This window comes from Trichosurus vulpecula, chromosome 1, assembly GCF_011100635.1.
Source record: "Trichosurus vulpecula isolate mTriVul1 chromosome 1, mTriVul1.pri, whole genome shotgun sequence".
In the NCBI taxonomy this organism is placed as follows: Eukaryota; Metazoa; Chordata; class Mammalia; order Diprotodontia; family Phalangeridae; genus Trichosurus; species Trichosurus vulpecula.
This window is the reverse complement of record NC_050573.1, coordinates 250,462,342-250,485,193: the sequence shown is the minus strand read 5'-3', so window position 1 is coordinate 250,485,193 and position 22,852 is coordinate 250,462,342.

The window sequence follows — 22,852 nt, the reverse complement described above, 5'->3', positions numbered from 1 at the left end:
AAGTCACACAGGTATTAAATGGTAGAGTTATTACACAAATTTCAGACTTTTAATTTCAAAATCCAGAGATCTCGAAGGAAAGAAAAAAAAACTCCTCAAATTAATAATAATTCAAACTTCTATTTGTGCTGAGCTATGCTGTGTATACAGTGTTTCACAAGGATTGTTGTTTGAGCCTATTGACAATCCTATGAAGTAGACAGAACAGATATTATTATCCTATTTTACAGGGGAGGAAATAAGGTTTATAGACTAAATGACTTGCCCTAGTTCACATCATCATCATCATAATCACTCATTGTCATCACAGCAAAAATTAAAAAAATAATTATTTTATCAATCTGTGCAATAGTTCATAGTGCATTTAATATAAAGAAGAAAAAGTCTCATAAGACTTTCTGTCACTCAAGATGAAAATCATTTTCCTTTATCAAGAACAACTCACATTTGTGTAGTGTTTTACAGTTTGTAAAGTGCTTTATGTATATTATCACATTTGAGAGTCACAGTCCTGTTAAGTTGCCATATGGTTTATATAGCTAGTAAATAACATAAGTGGTACTAGAACCCAGGACTTCTAACTCCTAATCCAGTCCTTCTTCAAGGACATATACCTATATATGCTAATAAATAAATGTTTGTTTGTTTTCCCCAGAACTTCAGGTCAAGTGTTCATGACAGCTCATCTGCAGAACCCCACTGATAAAACAGCACGGAGGCTTACTGTATGTTATTCTGTTTCAAAATTCCTCACTATGGTGATATCCTATTACCAGCTGGGGTTCATGAATGCAATATCTGCTTCCTCACATCTTTCCACCCAAGCCAGCTTTTCCTCTCTTAAGGGAAATTTTGACATAAGTTTCTTAAATAAGGTTGGACAGGTATAGTGATCACTCATACTTTTCAAATACATTGTTTTTCTTAAAGAAAACAACCATTTCAAGATGATATATAAATTGCAAGGTAGTAGTAATGGTAGTGGTGTTGGTGTTGGCACTGGTATGGTAGTGGTGGTGGTGGTGGTGGTGGTGGTGGTGGTGGTGTGTGTGTGTGTGTGTGTGTGTGTGTGTGTGTTGTTTTGTTTTTGAACTTGGTGCCAAAGTTTAATATATTTATAGCACCTCATCATGGGGACAGTCTTGGCAAAGGTGAAACTAGTGCCACCACTCTGTTTATCTGGACTTCATCATCGTCTACAGAAACTCATCTTCCTGAGAGATCACATGAACTCTAAATTTCAAATATCCTCCATAGCTCCCTATCCCTTATGACCCTCCCTCTCTCTGAATGGAGAGGATCAAGGGTAGATATGAGAGTTCATTTCAGATCCTTTTGAAATGCAGACTCAAAGTCCATTGGTATGGAATTCTCTCCTTATTGGTTGAGATAATCACCATTGCTGGACACCTGCATGAGGGGTGGCGTAGAATTGGAGAGAGAAGACATTTATTCCTCTTAGTGTTGGAGAGTCACTTTAGGTATCTCAAGTATCTTCAGGCACTTCTGTATTTCAACTCTGACAGAGAAGATGAAAGATGCCAATCCCTGTTTGGGTAACTGAAGGAAAAGACTCAGGTAAGAAGCCCATTTAAGAGGACTGGCAATCCCCATCAGGTCACTCTACCTCTGCTTGCTATACTAAATAATTCAGAGAACTTCTTTTTACTCTTTGGGTGAAATGTAGGAAATTCTCTCTCTCTCTCTCTCTCTCTCTCTCTCTCTCTCTCTCTCTCTCTCTCTCCTCTCTCTCTCTCTCTCTTTCCCCTTCCTGCCTCCCTCCCTCTCTCTCCTCTCCTCTCTCTTTATTCCAAATGTGAAAGCTCCTTCCCTCTGTATTGTCTTGTATTTCAGTCATTTTTCAGTTGTATTCAACTCTTTACGATATTCTTGGCAAATATATTAGAGTGGTTTGCCATTTCCTTCTGTAACTCATTTTACAGATGAAGAAACTGAGGTAAACAGGACTAAGCGACTTACCCAGTGCCTGAAGCCAGATGTGAACTCAGGAAGATGAGTCTTATTGACTTCAGGCCCAGTTCTGTTTTGCTATCAACTTGGATAAATGGATTTCTTTGCTATTGGCTATGTATGTTCTTTGTGGATCTAATATTTGGTGGGAAGCGAGTCATGTCTTTGATATAATGTTTGGGGTCCTAAATCCTCCATTAATAAATAGTGATCAGAATTTAGCTTAAACCTGAAAATGAGGTGGCCTTGAGGCCACATGTGGCTCTCAAGGTCCTTAAGTGCAGCCCTTTGACTGAATCCAAACTTCACACAATGAATATCCTTAACAAAAGGATTTATTCTGTAAAACTTGGACTAAGTCAAAAGGCTGCACCCAAGGACCAAGGAGGCCACATGTGGCCTCTAGTCCACAGTTCCCCCACCCCTGCTCTAGACTAATAATATTTAAGGGATCTGATAGATATAATTCTAGCCAGATACACCCTGTCTCTGAGGACAGCAGAGTATCCAAGCTTCTGGCCCCAACCTCCTGCTTCTTCTCCTGAAAGGAAATAAAGTGTCCTAGAAGCAATTAAAGGGGAAAGGAGGCTAGAGATGACTATTCTGTCTCCTTTTAAGCCACACAATGATGTCCCTGTGCCACATTCATGGGGAAGCCTTCACTATACTCTATTTAAACAGGGGGTCAAGAACATGTGCCTCATAATCCTTCATTCTGTCCCTAGTGCTTAGCACAATGCTTAATAATGTAATATATGTGATGTGTGCATGTGTGTGTATGTATGTATGTATATATGCATATGTATGTGTGTACACACACACACACACACACACACACACACAGACTCAATATGCTGTGTGATTCCATGATGGATGCCAAACTCTCAACCATTATCTCTCCCCATATCTATGTTCCCTTTCTAGCCACTGGAGACGCTCATATGGACTAAACAAATAAAGAATGGCATTAACTTTGGAATATTCCTCTGAATGGTTCCTCTGAGAAGCTAGATACTCTATTCACATACCAGCATGGTATCATTGATCAGATTTGTTATCTTTATATATTTGTTTGTTTGTTTATCTTGGGAAACAGAGACTAGGAAATTAAAGGGATAGAACATAGGGCAGGTAAATTTTGATTAAATGGTTTTGTTGGTGGCGGTGTTTTGTTCGTTTGTTTTCAATGAGCACATAGGTAACTGCATAGAGGGCAGGGCTTTTTGAAAAAATAATACTCTCTTTCTACTCATAGAATTAAATCAGATGATTCTAATGTTCTAAATGTTATAATCTTATAGATGATCTATCTATAAATACAGATGTTATATATTCAACTGTATGTAAAATAATAAAGTTGGGAGGAAATAGATTAATATTCCTATAGGGATGTGTATGTGTCTGTGTGTTTTGGTGGTATCAATCCATGATGCATTAAACTGGATAGACTATTGGCATCTGAAAGCACTGGCAGGAAATTGATGGAAGGATCTTGGGGCTACCAGCTTAAAACAAGCAGAGCCAGGGTTTCTTGTTGGAGTTGTAGGTGGGAACCAAAGCTATTTTCACTGAAGCAAAGTCTATAAATTATCAAGGTGAGACCCAAATCCTTGGTAGATGACAGCTCATTGGCCTGGGAAGCCAGTGCCAACTCATTAAGATTAAGATTTCTATTATCTCTAATTTGATACATCTGTTATTTTTCAAATTTTATTATTTTAATCTATTTTTCTATTTAATGTTAGTAAATCTTTTAAATAATTCCAGTCTCACTTAATCTCTAGGTGAGAAAAGAATTAGATAGTCAGGAATTTTAAAAGGGAGGACTAGTGCCAGTGTTAAAGAGATTTCAACAAACCTTAAAGGGTAATAAATAAAACAGGAACCAAGCTGAGAAATAAAGAAACAAATCTTGGTGCCAGTCAATCTGGCTGTCCCTTCAAGCTTTGGTTCCCAAGAGCAGATAAGCCTGAAAAGGAAGGGTATATGAAGTTGGAGAAATGTAACTAATAAAAATAATTTTTCAATTCAAGAACCATATAATAAAAATAAGTAATAATAGCTTATATTTAAAGCACTTGTTATATGCCAGGCACTGTGCTACATGCTTTAAAATGATTATCTTGTTTGATCTGTGAAAAAAAACCCTGGGAAATGGGTACTATTATTATCTCCATTTTACAGTTCAGGAAACTGAGGCACACAGAGGTTAAGTGATTTGCCTTGGATTTAACAAATAATATGTGTTTGTAGCCAGATTTGAACTTAGGGTCTCCTGACCGTAAGCCCAGCTCTCTATCTAGTACAATACTTTCATGCCAAACATTGAATATCTACTAAATATGGGACTCTGAATAAGATATAATGTTTAGATCAGATATCTCCTACCTTCATGGAACTTACAGTCATTTTTGCCTAGGAACATATGTTTTAGGTGAATTGTGTAGATTATTACCTTTTTCTACTTCTGTGAATATTCTGTCTACAAAGGCATCCATGAAACTAATCATAAGGTCTCCACAACAGAAGACTTTCCACCAGTACAACATTTGAAAAGATAAACCATTTCCAGGTAAGCCTTTACTGCTCACTCAGAAAGGATGAATATGCAAATGAGAGCCATCTATGTGTCCTCATAATGGTTTTACCTTTCACTTTCCCTATAATTTTTGGTATTGCTTAAATGATTTGAAATGGTTTGCAGTATTATATGCATTCAGAAGGATATGGATTCATCGTTAAGTATAAATAGGATTAATTATCACTTATTAGGCTGCAAAAGTGATCAAGTATAGAGTGTAAATTTTAAGTGCCAAGGACAGGTATATATGACAACATTTTAAATCAAAATTTATTTTTATTTTGAAAGAAAATGTCTTCAACAAAAACTACCAAGTAGCCTATCTTTTTCTTTTCCATGGCAAACACAAACAGAATTTTAACTACTATAAAAAGTGGGTATGACCCAAATTCAACAGATGATTAACAGATTAATATCTGATTTTATTTTTGCTTCTACACTATGGTTTTTATCTGAATTGTTTTGCCGCATAAGTGATAAACAAGGGATTATAATGATAGTAATTTGTTTTCTTTATATGACTAATCTTTGAAGTACTTTAACCTTCCCTAAATCAACGATAAGGATCAGAGCTAGCATTTATGCAATGCATTAAGGTTTATAAAGTTCTTTATATATGTGACTCCTAGAGAGAGTTAAATCCTTTCTTGCTCACATACTGGCTGCATGGTTATGGGCAAGTCACTTAAACTCTTGGTCTCCTAGGCAACTGTCCAATAATATAGTTTACAGATGATAAGCCAAACTGCAACAAAGGAGGGAATTTTTATGCTAGAAGAACTTTATGCCAATGAAACTGTAGGTCCAGCTCCATCAAAAAATATCAGTTGACATTTATGACCATACAATCTCTTTCCATCCTTTGTAGGAACACATTTTCATCTCTAAACTTTGAAGAGTCTTCTGCCAATATGAAATTCCATGCAATGATCTAAGTTTGGCTAACATTTGCAAAATTTCCAACACATCCTTATTTGTGCATTCTCACAGTAGCTATTTCTAAAGTTATAAAAATGTATCCTAGGAATTCTTGAGCTCTATTCTGTCAGAGTTATTCATATGACAACTATAAACTAAAATAGCCAACTCTAAATCCCCAAAGTACATATAGCAAGTAACTAAACACCTATTTGCCTTAAAATCATACTCCTGAGATGTTGACTAATATCCTCACTTATATACAAATATACATAGAATTTCATTTTTCTGGATTTGATCATAGAAGTGATTTGCAGAAGATGTTATATATCATATGCCTGTTAAAATATCACAACATGCATAAAAAAGTACTCAGTTCAGGATGATCCATAAAAATCTCTCCAGAAATGGAAATAATGAATAAATAAAAATAAATCATAAATACTAAGCAATCTAAAGAGTCAGTGAGTCACTCAGTCAACAAGTATTTATTAAGTACTTAGTAAAGGCCACTTAAATAAGAAAAGGTGAATTTAGTGATTCTTCTATGGAGAAATGGTCCCATTAATCATCAAGAGCCTCAAAAGTATATTTCAATACTATCTAGTCTGTCAGTCAATAAGCATATATTTAGTGCCTTCTATGTTGCAGGCCCACATACAATTTTGTTCTATGTGTTTCTATAAATTGTCCACAGAGGATTCATCCAATATACATGTCCTACCCCCACCAAAAAAAAAAAAAACAAAAGAAAAAATTTACAGAGGAAGATTACATTGGTCATTTTCATATAAAAAGGTGACCATGTAGCATTGTTTCCATCTATTGTCTCTCCTCCTCAATATATGAACATTCTCCTTCCTTTTCTGAATATGTTCATGCTTTCTGATACCTTTAGTGCCAACATCCAAATCACTGATACATAAGCTTTAGTCAGTGGGGACTATAATTTAGAAAGTAGCATAATGAACTCTTGCTTATTAGCTAGAGTAAACTTCTTCCAATGCAGATTATCTGGGAAATCTAAGCTTTCTCCTGTATCGACAATCTGGGGAGCCTTACTGTCACCCAGCTGGTCTAAGTAGTCCAAACAAGTCCAGTTAAAAATTGAGCAAGTTCTCAGACCAGGGAGAATAAAACTATGGCAGAACTCACTCTTCAGTTTTCTTTATCTACAGGAGAGGGATAGTGGCATGTCTTGCTTTTATAGATGTGGAGACCATTTTAATAATTAATTCCATATATTTAAGTATAATTATTCATTTCATGCTGGGCACATAGAAGGCCACCCCCTGGAAGATGATGGATCATCAGCTATGACGTGAATGGCTTAGAATAGGGCAAAATATCAATGTCAGAATATACCTCTCAACTCAGTTGATGTTAGTACAGTTAAAGAGAACAAGATCAGAAGCATAGAAGTACACAGATGAGACTGACTGTGCTACTGAAACCTCAGGTAGCAGTCTCATGGTCCATTCCCCCTCAGGGCAATTTTATATTACCTTTGTTACTCCTCCCTTATCTTGTCCCTACTCATACCTTTTCAAATCTCAGCTCTCATTACTTTCACCATTTTTTTTTCACTGCTCCTTAGTGAGATGGAGAATGTGACATAAGCATGAAGAATGAATATGCCACAATTTCATTTGTGTACCCTTAACAAGCTCATCACCTCCACACATCAATCATTTTATTTTCCATGTTTGACTCTCTATCTAGCTTCCCAGAAGTCATTTCTTCTCTTCTCAAACTGATCACAACACTCCTTTATCCCTCTGTATTTGCAGAGTACCTTTCCTCATATTTCACACAATAAAATGATACTGTTCTTTACATCTTTTTAATTCTATACAAAAAATAACCTCTAAATCACTCCCCCCCCACTTCTACAATACTCTAAATCACTCCCCCCCAAACAATATCTCTTCCTTGTCAACTTTTAATCCTTTATATTTGAGTCTGTGAGATCACTCCTTTAATCATTCTCTCTCTCTCTCTCTCTCTCTCTCTCTCTCTCTCTCTCTCTCACTCTCTCTCTCTCTCTCCCCCCAATCCACTAGATTGGATATGGGAGTGGGAGAGCAGAAAAGATACTGAAGAATCCAGGATGACTCATGGGTTGTAAGCCTGAGGGATTGGGAGGATGGTGTTAACTTCTATAATAATAGGGAAGATAGGATGGGGTCAGAATTTAAGGAGAAGGAAAGTGAATTGGGTTTTGGATATGTTACGTTTAAGATTTCTACTGGACTTCCAGTTTGAAATGTAGCTGGAGATGCAAGATTGGAGGTTAGCAGAGAATGGGTAGATTTGAGAATCTTCAGAATAAAGATAGTAATGAAATCTGTCCATGCTGATGAGACCACGAAGTGAAGTAGTCTATAAAAAGAAGAAAAGTCCAAGACAGAAGAACCCTGAGGAATGTCTACCTTTGGTTAGAGGATATGATCTGCATGAGGATTCAGAAAAGGAAACAGAGAAGAACTGGTCAGAGAGATTGGTATTCCCCAGAATCTGTATGTATGCCTGGAATAGAGTACATATTTCACAAATATTTTGTTAAATGAATAGATATATGAATGAATAAAGATAGAACTTAATGATAAGAACAAAATGAGGAAATATATATTCAATAAAAGCATCAGTGAGGCCTAACCTTGTGGTTGCAGGGCAATAAGATTCAATGCTTGTCTGGGACAAAATGTTAATGAGGCAACAAAGCCCAATGGAATGAGCCAGTTGATGTGATTTTATTGGGAGAATTTTTGTGAAGGCAAACCAGCTAAGATTAGAGAAGACATGCATGAAGCAAGAGAAAGCAAAAGATTTTAAGATCCACAGCCATGGCAGAGAAGTTGGGTGAGTCCGGAAATGGTTTAGGAATCAAAAGAGGAGATAACTTGTGATGTCAGAGAAAAAAGAGTATGTGAATTTAAGATTAAGTAGGCAAAAATTTTAGAGCTAATAAGGAGAGATTATTCTGGAGAAAATATAAGAAAGGAATAGTTGGACCAGAATATGTCCAAAAGAGGGAAACAAAGATGATAAAATGGAAACCATGTCCTGTGAGAACCTGCTGAATAATTTCAGGATGCTGAGCTTGAAAATATCAATCAACAGCTATGTATTGAGATCTTATTATATGACAGGCACTCCACTAATATCTATGAATACAAAGACAAAAGTGAAATAGACCCTTTCCTCAAGAGGTTTACATTTTGATGGTAGAGACAACCATCACAAATATACAAGTAGAGAATGTGTAGGGAATGAATACAGGATAGATTTGAAAAGGAGAGCACCAGCCAATGTGGGAATTAAAAGACTTCAGTTGTAAAATATGTATTTGGAATGATTTTTTAAAGGAAACCAGGGATTCTGAGAGGCAAAAATGAGGAAGGAAAACATTACCAGCACACGTGGATGGGTGAGAAAAACACTTTTCCTTTATTCAAACGTTTGTTGAATTGCTATCCAGAATGGGACAACTATGTCACAGTATATAGAAAGCTTATCTCAGAGTAAGGAAGACTTGGCTTTAATTCCTATGTCTTATGTATCCTGAAGATATATGACTTTCAACAAACTATTTATAGCCTCTTTGTGCTCTATACACCTTTCTAAGAGTTTAATTTATAAGGAAATTGCTAGTCTAGATTGATAAAAGTTTCCACATTTGAGATTTCTCTCTACCCATGAAATCACAGATTTATTCTCAATTGCTATTCAGATAGAAGAAAGACGAGAGATTCAGTTTCTCTGTTTGTTTGTTTTGGTATTGGATGCAGCAAAAATAAGACTCTGAAGCCTGGAAGAGATGCTAAAGATGGAGGTATAGATTTGGGTGGCATCCATAGAAAAGGTGAAGACCTGGGAATGAAACAGATCCCCAAGAGAGAATGTGAGAGAGACAAGGAAAGAGCACCAAAAAGTATCCAAAATTAGGGAGTCAGAAGAGGAAGAGAAGCCAGTGAGGGAGCTAGGGGGGGAAATGATAAAAGGAATAATAGTTGAAACAGGATAGCATGACAAAAACAAAAAGGAAAAAAGACTTTAAAAAAAGACTTTCAAGAGGAGGAGGTTCACAGTACTTAGTGTACCAAAAGGATCAGAAAAGAATACAGAGAACACTTTACCACTTGTTTTGATTAGGAAATTTATAGTGTCCTTTGGAAAGGCACCCAGTTGATAAATGATCAAAGGATATGAACAGGCAATTTTCAGAGGAAGAAATTAAAGCTGTCCACAGTCATACGAAAAAATTCTCTAAATCACTATTGATTAAAGAAATGTAAATCAAAACAACTCTGAGATACCAAATCACACCTATCAGATTGGCTAACATGACAAAACAGGAAAATGATAAATACTGGAGAAGATATGGGAAAATTGGAAAACTAATTCATTATTGGTGGAGTTGTGAACTGATTCAATGATTCTGTAGAGAAATTTGGAACTATGACCAAAGGGCTATAAAAATGTTCATACCCTTTCTCCCAGCAATACCACTTCTAAGGCTGTATCCCAAAAAGATTATAAAAATAGGAAAGGGACCCACATGTACAAAAATATTTATAGCAGCTCTTTTTGTGGTGGCCAAGAACTGGAAATTGAGGGGATGCCCATCAATTGGGGAATGGCTGAACAAGTTGTGGCATATGAATATAATGGTATACTAGTATGCTCTAAGAAATGATGAGCAGGTGGACTTCAGAAAAACCTGGAAAAACTTATGTGAACTGATGTTGAGTGAAGCGAGCAGAACCAGGAGAACATCGTACACAGTATTGGTCACATTGCATAATGACTGACTTTGATAGACTTAACTCTTCTCAGTAATTCAAGGACCTAAAAGAAGTCCAAAAGACTCATGATGGAAAATGCCACCTACATCCAGGGAAAGAAATATGGAGTCTGAAGGCAGATCAAACTAAACTATTTGCTCTCTTTTTTTTGCTTTGTTTTGTTTTATTTCTTTCTCATGGTTCCTCCCATTTATTCTAATTCTTCTATACAATATGACTAATGTGAAAATATGTTTAATAAGAATGTATAATTAGAGCTTATATCAGATTGCATGCCATCTTAGGGAGGGAAATGGGAGGCAAGTGGAGAAAATTTAAAACTTATAGAAGTGAATATTGAAAACTAAAAATAAATAAATAAATTTGTTTAAAAAATAGCCATTGTTAAGAGAGATTGACAAAGAACTATTTTGTTGATGGTTTAAGGAGGTAATATGGTACAGTAGAAAGGGCATTGGTTTTGGTTTCAGAGGATCTGGTTTCCAATCCTGCTTTTGTTGCTTATTACTTGTGTGCCCTTCAGCAATTCATTTAAATTTCCTGGATCTCAGTTTTCTCAGTTCAATAATTTAATATACATTTATTAAGCACTTAAAAAAAGAAAGGATAGGCATCTGGATACCTCAGTGGAATGGTACAGTAAATCAGGCCCCAGGAAACATTACATACTCCCAGATTCCTTATCATCCAATGGGTTTTGAAATGTCTTCCCTCAAAACTTCAACATCAGAGAAGTCGATTCAACATAACCACAGGTGGTAAAATAAGGTCATTCATTCTTCTGAATTATATGAACCATTCTCCCTACTATTATCTGTTAGAATGGATGATATTTAAATTAATACAATATATTAACTGCAATTCAGTCTGAAAAAAATAAAGCAATTTGCAAACTGCCAAGTTTTTGGAGAAAAATGCTTCCTTTCAGTTAAAACTGGTTTTCCGTCAATGCTTTGCTTCATTAATCTTCCAAGAAAGAAACTGAAAAGCCTAATACTTTCATGTGAGACTTTGAATTGGAGGATGCTACCTTGGCAACAAATTGAGCAAATGTAATTTTACAACAATATGAGGTTCTAAAAAGAAAGATCCACATCTCTCCCCACCCAGTTGGATCTTGTCTAGATTACTTAACCGAAAATTTAAGAAAGGCATTCTAGATTACTTTCTGACTGGTGTTGATAGAAAAAAAAATATGAAGGATTATGAAACAAAGGAGCTGTTAATTTAAAAGTTGATACAAACAAATTAAATTTAAAATCTATGATGGAGTAGATGCCACATCTTTTAGAAGATATTGGTATAATGCCTTTCCTTAGATCTGAATATGACTTCCCATATGGATGACAAGCAAAAAGATAGATAAGAAAATTCAGATACATCGGCCATGCTGTATGCCTTGCCATTTAGTTGTCAAGAAATAAAGTCCAAAAAGAGAAAGATGATTTTTGTGACTGTGTCCTTGCAATAATTAAATGATCATTAATTCAAGATACAAGAATCAAATAAATCCATGTAGGAGATGTAAAAGCTGGAAAGATGAAAGCAGATATCTTTTAGATGAGGTTTGGGGAACTCCATAGTGTTATCAGACTTATAGTTGCACTAATGACTCACTTCCCCAGGACTTTATCATGACCCTATGGGGGCTTATTTCAGTCCCCCTCCAACTTTATCCCCCCTTTCAGCCCCTTTTTATGTGTTCTTCTCCCCTACCAGATTGCAAGTTCTTTTACTGCAGGGGATGTCATTCTGCTTATATTTCTATTGTTAGCACTTAGCCCTATGCTTAGCACAAAGTAAATGCTTAATATGTGCTTGATGACATAACTTTAAAGTTGAATTAATGAGATAGGGCACTGGACTTGGAGGCAGAATGAGCCGAATAAAAATCATTCCTCAGATAGTTATTGGCTATAAGAACTTGAGCAAGTCATTTAGTGTCTCTCAGCCTTAGTTTTTTGTTTGTTTCTTTTTGGTTTTGTTTGGAGAGATTTGTTATCATTTGGTTTTTTGTTTTGTTTTGTTTTAATTTTAAAAGGGGCAGCTATGTGTCATTGTGGTTAAAGTGCTGGGCCCGGAGTCAGGAAAATTCATCTTCCTAAGTTCAAATCTAGCCTCAGGCATTTACTAGCTGTGTGACCCTAGACAAGGCACTTAATCGCCTCAGTTTCCTCATCTGTCAAATGAGTTGGAAAAGGAAATAGCAAATCATTCCAGTATCTTTGCCAAGAAAACCAAAAATGGGGTCACAAAGCGTCAAATACAAGTGAAAGGACTGAACAATAACCAAAGTTGGGATAACAGCATTTGTGCAACAGGAGTATTATAAGGTTTACATAATCATACATAATGCTTTGTAGATCTTAAATACAATATAAGTGTTGGATACTGTTATTAGAGTTAGAAGGAATTATAGGCCTACTTTCTTCCATATAGAGAATTACAAAATTTTCTGTATAGGACAGAAAGCTGCCTTAGGGTTAGAGTCTATTTTGTGAAAACTCTTTAACTCCAATTTTCTTCCCTTCTAAGTACTGTGGATCACCTTGAGAACTACCTGGCTGGACACTGGAATCTTTACCTTGCTTTTTTTTGTTTGTTTGCTTTGTATCTTCATCCTCCTTGTCCACTTTTATTTGCTTTTCATGAAGCAGAAAACATATTAAATTTTCATTAATGAGTAGGAATTAATGTTAATGTCTTGACCATAGAAATTGTTTCATTATTTGTTGAATTTTCTGGAAAAAGTAAGCTAAGGAAATCACATTAATATTCTTTAGATTCCCTAAGAGACTAAAAACTCCTTAAGGGCAGGGACCATCACTTATGTATTTATAACCACAGCAAGTAAAAGAGTTCTTGACACAGAGTAGGCATGAAATAACTGCTTTCAGATTGCTGGATGGATTAGAAGATATGATTCCAAAATATTTTGAGGTCTACTCTTCATTGAACATTAGGCAAGGCTTAAGAAGAAAAGGTATTCAAAAAAGTTGTAGTCAGAGAAGTTAGTATCTTAATATTGATGATTTTCTGTTTTATGAGGAGATAGGAATCTGAGTTTGTTTTAATTTTCAAAATATTTCTACAGGTCCTTAACAAAGGTAGAAATCTGAATTGAGCTGCCAATTGGATTTCTGGGATGGCTGTCAGGATACAAGAACATTGTAAACCTGGCATTGCCTGGAGTTTACATGCCATAACTCTGCCATCAACACAACACCTGTTATTAGCTGTTCTCTCTTGGCCAGAGTTTTTATCAGACATTAGCATTCAGACAGCCAAGCAACATTGGGTACCACATAGAGAGTGTTTTTACATCCCACTTTCCTGATTGAGGGCAGATGTTACATACTCTAAGCTTTACTCATAGAGAACCTTTGCAGCAATTGAAAGACTATCCAATAAGCATGAGTCGCTCTGCACTTCTGGTTACAGATAATTATTTGAGGCTTCCAGGACCCTCCATTAGAGTGTCTGAGTCATAGAGGCAAAGCAGGTCAAAATTACAGTAATTCTCACTTCCTAGACTAGATTCTTATCACAGACATGGAAATATTGCTACATCTTAGATGAATTTATGGCTGCCGCATCTAATAAAATTGCTCAACTTAGCCACAGTTATCAGCAGATGCTAACCTCCTGAACCATGTTTATACTTTCACTCAAGCTCTAAGCACTCTGCGGTGTTAGACATGGAAGACACCAAGGCCATCCACTACATCCTGGGCCATCACCAGTCGTCTTGACTTTTATCTTGTCACTAGACTTTCAATGAATTGGGAAGAGAGTGAGACTGACAAGTGTGAAATTCTGCCTTACTTAAATCTAATTCAGAAGCAAGGGTGATGTCACTGGTCTTCTTTGAAAATGAATGACCATGCCTCAGGTTTCTAGGGGAAATGTCTTCACTTCTCTCTTTACTGACCTCTCGGATGGCATTCTGCCCATTATCTTCATTCCCCTCTCTCCTACCAGAATTCCATCCTCTCAATGCTGATCCCCGATGAATGAGCTTTCCCTTTTTCTTATCCAGAAACCGAGCTCCAGGCCATTTTTGACCTCCCAGAGTTGGAAAAAATGAGATAATGAAGAAGGAAAGAAAGTGAAAAAATAGTATGCTTCAATCTGTATTCAGTTAGTTCTTTTTTCTGGTGGCAGATAGCATTTTTCATCCTCAGTTCTTTGGGATCATCTTGAATCATTGTGAGGATGAGAAAATATTTGTAAAACATTTTGCAAACCTTACAGCACTATTAAGTTTTAGCTGTTATTACTATTACTATTTTTATTTGTATCTCAAGCACTATCTCAAGCACCTGCTACAAAATAAGCACTTAAATTCACTGTCTACCTAATTTTTTCATTAAATGTCTTTGCTTTGGAAAAAAGAAAAAGAAAATGAGTGACCACCACCAAGAACAACTCTCAGCCATTTCCATTGATCTGAATCATCACTTCAGGCCTATTTGCTGTATGTCACTCTACAAGGAGCAGAGGACTCCCTACATTGAAACCTTCTTACAAGGTCACTTTATTAGATTTTACTCTTCCTTTTCTACAACTTTAAAATTCCATATAGAAGCAAGAAAACCATAGCCATAAAGTAAATATAAATCTATTAATGTATGTCTTTTAACAAATATTTTATCATTTAATTACCTGTGTATCAAATATCACTTCTAGGAAATCTCCATAGTAGAAAAGAATGTTGTTCTCTCTAAATATCTTCCCACTTGATCTTCTAGCTCCACTAGAACTTCCTATAGCACTGTGTAAATGTCAACCATCCTCCCTATTCATCTGGGACATTAGACCTCAAAATCAAAGAACTTTTGAAAAACACTTTTCTTATTTCATCTGTGGAACTCTAAAACTTAGCACAGATCCTTGTGTGAAATAAATATTTATTAAATATTTTTAACTGAAATTGAAATGTCTTCACAAGTCTGATCTTAGTGGACATTCTACTTACTGTGATTGATGCTGGGACAAAACAGTGGACAGTGAGGTCCTGAAAGGTAATTGGGCATAGTATTTTTGAGCTGTGAGAATTAATGCTTCCTTTGAGTCACTTTCAACTGATTCAATTATTATACTGCCTTCTATGTTTATTTTAGTGCTACAAGGTGCTCTGTAATAATAAGGCATTGAAAGTGACAATTGAAGATGGCTAAATTATGTAGAAAGAAATTAATTTTAAAGCAACCCTCATGTCAGCAAATATCACATGAATCCAACATAGCAGGCCCTCTGAGCTCATGAGAACTGTGCCTGTATTCAATGAGAAATATGGTGAAATAATTAAAAAGAAAAAATTAGAAAATTTTGACTATATAAAAATGTTAAATGTACAAATAAAAGGATTACAGTTAAATTATAACAGAAAATATTAAGTGGGAAACCACATTGGTAGTTTTTATGATAAAGTTTCCTTTTCCAAGATGTATAAGGAACTGATTTATATTTATAAAAGCAAAAGCCATTCCAAATAGATATGCAAAAGATAGGTTTTTGAGCAAAGAAGTCCAAGCTATCAAAAACATAAGATGGTATTCTCAATCACTAAGAATTGGGGAAATATGTATTAGAGCAACTCTGAGATTCTACATGACCGCCATCATCTTGGCAAATATGACCCCCTCCAAAAAAAAAAGAAAAATTACAACTGTCATGGGGCAGCCATGAAAGAGGTACACTAATTCGCTGTTAGTGGAGTAGTGATGTAGACTAGTCATTCTGGAGAATTATTTGAAATTATACCCCAGTAAATCACTAAGTTGTACATAAAGTTTGAGCTAGTGATACAGTAACTAGAACTATACCCAGAGAAATTAAAGACAAAAGGAAAGGACCAGTACAAAATTATTTATTTATATTAGGTCATCTGATTCTAGCAAAAAACTGAAAACTATGGGTGAAGGGTGCCCATTAATTGAGAACCAACCAAACAAATTATGTTATGTGAACTTGATGAAATAGCATTATCATGTAAAAGTTAGATTTAAGAATAACCTTAAATAGATCTCATTTGACATGCAAATTTTATATATTGTATCTATTATCCTCCCCAATATGGAAAAATCAGATATTTAGAGAAGCACTTGCCACTAAATGTAGGAAATAAAATGGAGAGGAAAGATCAATCGCCATCCCTTTTCCAAGATTCCATCTGCAGAACTTAATGGCATTACATCAGAGCCATGCAATGAAGGGTATGTATTCAGAAATTTGGAGACACCACCTGTCTTCTCTTTTTCAGTCTAAATTATTGTTAGCCTTTAAACTCACCCTTGCAAAGTGTGGCCTCCTTTGTTCTCATCATCCTGCTCAATCTCTAGATGCATTGCAGTTGTCTCTTTCTAAGATCTGGTGCTCAAAACTATATAAAACAGTACAGTTCTGGTTGGAAGATATCAGAAAATATGAAATTCGGACAATGTTCTGGGCACCATCCATACTATAGTAAATGATAGTGTGCGTGTGTGTGTGTGTGTGTGTGTGTGTATGTGTATATATAACATATTAGAAATATTTATTTTCTCTCCTTTCCCCATCCTCTTTGCCACACTAAAAGAACCAAAATAATAACAAAAACCTTTGAAACAAATATGCATTGTCAAGCAAATGAATTTTCACATTCTGTATATCCAAAAATATGTCTCATTCTACAGCTGTCAGAGTTCTGTTGAATCATATTGAGCTTGAAGTTGGAAAAATACCCCCCATTTTTAATTAACAGTTTTCTGAATATGCCTCCTTGATTCTATATTGGTGTACTTGAGGGTTTTTTAAAATTAGAATATAGAACTTTATTCTTAGTAAATTCCATTTTATTTATCTTAACCTATTCTAGTCTGTCTCAGTCTCTGTCTCTCTGTGCCTTTGTTTTTGTGTCTTTCTCTGCCTCTTTCTCCTTCTATCCATTTCTCTGTCTCACTCTGCCTATCTCTGTGTCTCTATCTTTCCTCTTCTTTTCTTCCTCCTCCTCCTCCTCCTCCTCCTCTTCTCTCCCCCAAATTCTTACAGGGAAAAGTCACAATTGGGGATGTACGACTTTATATAAACTTTCTGTACAGATAAGACTTTGCATTTCTGTTATTTTACTAATTCAGATTCAATTAATAAATATCTATTAAATGCCTACTATATGCAAAGCACTGTACATTTGGAAATCAGTATCTAATCTCTATGAGCTTATATTCTCCTGGGGGAAGGAGTATATTGATCCTATATCACATAATCTTATTTTAGTTTGTTTTTATAATTTTAAATTTATGGAATAAAACAAACATTTCCATAACATAGTACAATAAAAAAGATGATTGCACATGAAACTGCAAATCTGCTGTGCAAAACATACTATTTCTTTCAAATATACAACAAAATTATCATGTAAATTTTTCCCTCTTTTCTCCCTTCACCCTCCCCTCCATCCTAGAGATGGCTACTATAAGACACAAATAGGTGTGTATGTGTGTATATATATGTATTCATATGTGTGTGTGTGTATATAATTCTTCTATACATACTTCTATTTATCAGTTCTTTCTCGGGATGCAGATATTATCTTTCTTCAAAAATCCTTTTGGATATTTATAATAGTTTTGAAACTTGGAATAAAATTCTGAATTACAAACTTGTGATCTGTAGTGAGCCTATAGAAATCCTTTTAGCATCACAGAAATGGCTAAGGAGAAAAACTTCTGAACTTCTAAAATTCTTCTATTTTTTTTTAATTTTTAAATTCAATTGTCAAACATATTTTTAATCCCTCCTACTTGCCCTTTGGAAGGAAGGAAGGGAGGGAGGAAGGGAGAGAGGGAGGGAGGGAGAGAGGAAAGGCTTCTGTAGAAATACAGTAAAAAATTCCTGTATCATCTACATCTAAATACATATCTTTCTTATTTTCCACATTTCTCCATTATCTCACTCTTATGTAAATGGTAGAATTTTTCTTATTAATACACTGAAATTCTTTTAGCGTTGTATGATCAGAGTTCTTAGGTCTTTCAGAATTGGTCACTTTTATGATATAAATATTATAGAAGAAATTGTTCTCGTTTTGCTTATTTCACTCCCCATTATTCCATATGTCTTCTCAAGTCTCTTTGGAAATGTTGTTTTCTTCATTTCTTACAGCACAATAGTATGCTATTATAATCATATACCATGATTTTTCAACCATTCCACAACTGACACCAAAAAATATGTGTCTTGTATCAAGAGAAAAGGTCAATAGGCTATGTCATTCATAGCCTACTGAATAATTTATTTGCAATATTATATTCACATCCCAAATATTTCTCTTTATGACATGCTCATACCTAGTTTTTTTTTATCTTGACCCTAATCAGATGGTTTGATATAAATGCTGGGATTTTACTGATAACTTTAGTAGCTTAAAATGACAATTTTAAGAATTAAAAATAAATATATATTTCAGAAGTTTAGAAAGCATTTTGGAGTTTAAGTGGACAAATTCCTCTCTACTTTCCTTTTATCCTCCTCCACCCCATCTGTGTTGGCATAGAGATAATACAGATGAGGAAACTGAGGTTTTTCCCCCAGTCTCAAAGAATTAGATAAGAGGGAAACAAAATACCCAGATTTCTGAGAGATACCATGTTTGATAATGCACCAGAGGTTCCCTCTGGTGCCTATGGAAAGGTTGCATTTCGATGATGAGAAACCAGTGAAACTAATATTTGTCAAAGTGCTTTTCTAGGAAGAAAAAGAAATATGGATATTGCTGGCATCTTTCACCATAGAAATATGCTATTGGATTGCTACCTCAAAAGAACAATGGAAGCATTTATTATATGGTTGCCAGGCTTAGGTCCTAGAGATGCAAAGGGAAACAAACCAACAAACAAAAAAATTCTCTGCCCTTTAACATCTATCATTCAATTGATTGCCTATACATTCATTTTAAGCAACTGAAACAGTATGGTCACTGTAGAGAATATCCTTGATCTCACCAGTGCCAAAGACAGAGTAGAATGATATGTCTTTCAAATCAGGCAATAGGACCATATAGATATACCACTAAAAGAGCTTTACTTCATGTATATTCCTCCCTTTTTAGCCTCTCTGCCACCTCTTTGGGGGAGATAGAGAAGCTTAAAATATGATTTAATTGGTATTGGTAAGTCCCAGGGTGAAAATTCCTTCTGCCAATATTGATAAATGCCTTTGATAATTTCTTGGTTCAATTATTTGCCAAAAGTCACATAGCTAATAAGTATTTGAGCCCAAATTTGGGCCTTGTTCTTCATAATGCCATGGCCAGCTCTCTATCCATAATACCAAAACTGCCCCTCATTCAATTTATCAAAGGGAGAGAGAGAGAGAGAGAGAGAGAGAGAGAGAGAGAGAGAGAGAGAGAGAGAGAGAGAGATGACTAGATGATGTAGACAAAGATTATATAGAGATAGATAAATATAATGATAGATGTTCATAGATAAATAGAGATAGATGTAGATGTAGGTATAGAGGCAGAGGGAGTGATAGAGAGAGAGAGAGAGAGAGAGAGAGAGAGAGAGAGAGAGAGAGAGAGAGAGAGAGATAAAGATGAGAGACAGAGGAAGACATGATATATATATATATATATATATATATATATATATATATATATATATATATACACACACACACACACACAGATGATTCTGGAATCCATATTTACTGATATTTATCTTTTTTTTCCTTTGGTATTTTTTTTAACTTTTATTCTTAAAAAGGTTCTCTCAGGTCACTAGTTTTGGATATCAAATAGAAAATATAGAATAAAATAAAATATACTATGAAATAATCTTTGTAAGTTTCTGATACATTGAATAACTCTTCCTCAGCAAAAATGATATTTATGATTGTTTCATTTCATAACTGATTTTGTCTAGTGCCAAAAACAGCACATGGTACCTCTAACCATGAATATTTTGAGATGATCTCTTTGTAGTCTTCCTAGGCTCAACCATTTTCATCTGGTGCGTAACAGGAAGAGCATAGATTGGTGCTTGAGTAATCCTTCAAAATTTCTTTTAAAATATTTATCCCTTCATTGCCACAAAGGAAAGACAGTACTGGTCCTGTTTAAAGTCTATCATGTTTTTATTGTAAAAGTTTCAATGCCCAAATTCTTTCTTGACTTGATTTCTCTATGTAGTAGATAATTATAAGCTAATTATTAGTAGAGAACTTAAAAAATACTTATAGAACATACTGTTTTATAATAAATCTTTTATAGATTAATGCAGTGCATTTTTGCAAACTAAAGAAAAAAGGAGGAAAAAAGTGACATGGAGGAAGTACTGGGAGGAAGGAAATTAGAAGGAGGTCAGTAAAGGTGATGAAAAGTGCTTCTATTTGAATTGGGGAAATACAAAAAAATTTATGTTTCCACAAAAGGAAATATACTCTATAGTACCATTTTAAATAAGGCTATTGAAAACTACTGTTTCTTTCCTTCTGGCTGGCATTAATTGGTATTCTGGTATAGAGCTGACATATCCCTGGATGGCACATCTGTTAAGTGTAGATTGCAATCAGTAGAATAGGTTTTCCAACAAATGACTTGTCAAAGCTTTGACAGAAGAATTACTTATGCTTAAAGTCAGTCATTCATACTCTGGCACTTCAAATGCTCATCCCTCCAGAGGTAGGCTCAGCCCCCACAATGAAATCTGGAAGACAGCAAAGAAGCAGCTAAACTCTATATATAATTTAACAAATCCAATTTAAAATGAGAAAGTAAGGCATACTAACTACACATTCTGATATCTCCCTCAGGACATGTGCCATGGCTAATGATTACTAAAATATTGAGGTCTGTGTTGTTGTTGTGGGCATTTTCTTATGTTTGAGAGAGTTCTGGGTGTAGCTAGCCAGAATCTATAATTACATATATATTCAATCCAGTGAATTAAATGATAAATGCATAGTCAAAAAACAAAGTTTTTTAAATGAAACACATTGTCCTTGGCCCCTAGAATGTGATTCCAGTATTTTTATGGCTTTGTATATGTCAGAAATCTGGTGCAATTGAATGAGAAGTAATTTTCTTATAACTTATTTCTTTTTTTTTTAATGCAATTTATTTATTTAACATATTTGGTTTTCAGCATTGATTTTCACAACAGTTTGAATTACCAATTTTCTCCCCATTTCTGCCCTCCCCCCCCACTCCAAGATGGCGTATATTCTGGTTGCCCTGTTCCCCAGTCAGCCCTCCCCTCTATCACCCCCCTCCCCTCTCATCCCCTTTTCCCTTCCTTTCTTGTAGGGCAAGATAAATTTCTACGCCCCATTGCCTGTGTATCTTATTTTTTAGTTGCATACAAAAAGTTTTTTTGTTTTTGAACATCTGATTTTAAAACTTTTTCCAAATTCCCTTCCCTCTTCCCTTCCCACCCACCCTCCCTAAGAAGTTGAGCAATTCAACCTAGGCCACACATGTATTATTATGTATAACCCTTCCACAATATTCATGTTGTGAAAGGCTAACTACATTTTGCTCCTTCCCAACCCATCCTGCTTTATTGAATTTTCTTCCTTGACCCTGTCCCCTTTCCAAAGTGTTTGTTTTGATTACCTCCACCCCCATCTGCCCTCCACTCCATCATCCCCCTGCCTTTTATTTTTTTTTTTTTTATCTTCCTCCCTCTTCTTTCCTGTGGGGTAAGATACCCAACTGAGTATGTATGGTATTCCCCCTCAGGCCAAATCTGATGAGAGCAAGGTTCACTCATTCCCCCCTCACCTGCCCACTCCCCTCCTCTCCTAGAACTGCTTCCTCTTACCACCTTTATGGGAGATAATCCACCCCATTCTATCTCTCCCTATCTCCCTCTCTCAGTAAGTTACTCTCTCATCCCTTAATTTCATTTTATTTCTTTTAGCTCTCTTCCCTTCATCCTCAACTCACCCTATGTCTGCTCTCTTTCTTTTACATATATATATATATACACATACATACACATACATACATATACGCATAGATACATGCATACATACACATTCACTTATATATATACATAAACATATATATGCATATATATATATATGCATATTCCCTTCAACTACCCTAATACTGAGGTCTCATGAATCATACTCATCATCTTTCCATGTACGAATGTAAACAAAACAGTTCAACTTTAGTAAGTCCCTTGCAATTTCCGTTTCTTGATTACCTTTTCATGCTTCTCTTGATTCTTGTGTTTGAAAGTCAAATTTTCTATTCAGTTCTGGTCTTTTCACTGAGAAAGCTTGAAAGTCCTCCATTTTATTGAAAGTCCATATTTTGCCTTGGAACATGATACTCAGTTTTGCTGGGTAGGTGATTCTAGGTTTTAATCCTAGCTCCATTGACCTCCGGAATATCGCATTCCAAGCCCTTCGATCTCTTAATGTAGAAGCTGCCAGGTCTTGGGTTATTCTGATTGGGTTTCCACAATATTCAAATTGTTTCTTTCTGGCTGCTTGCAGTATTTTCTCCTTGATCTGGGAGCTCTGGAATTTGGCAACAATATTCCTAGGAGATTTCTTTTTGGGATCTATTTGCGGAGGCGAT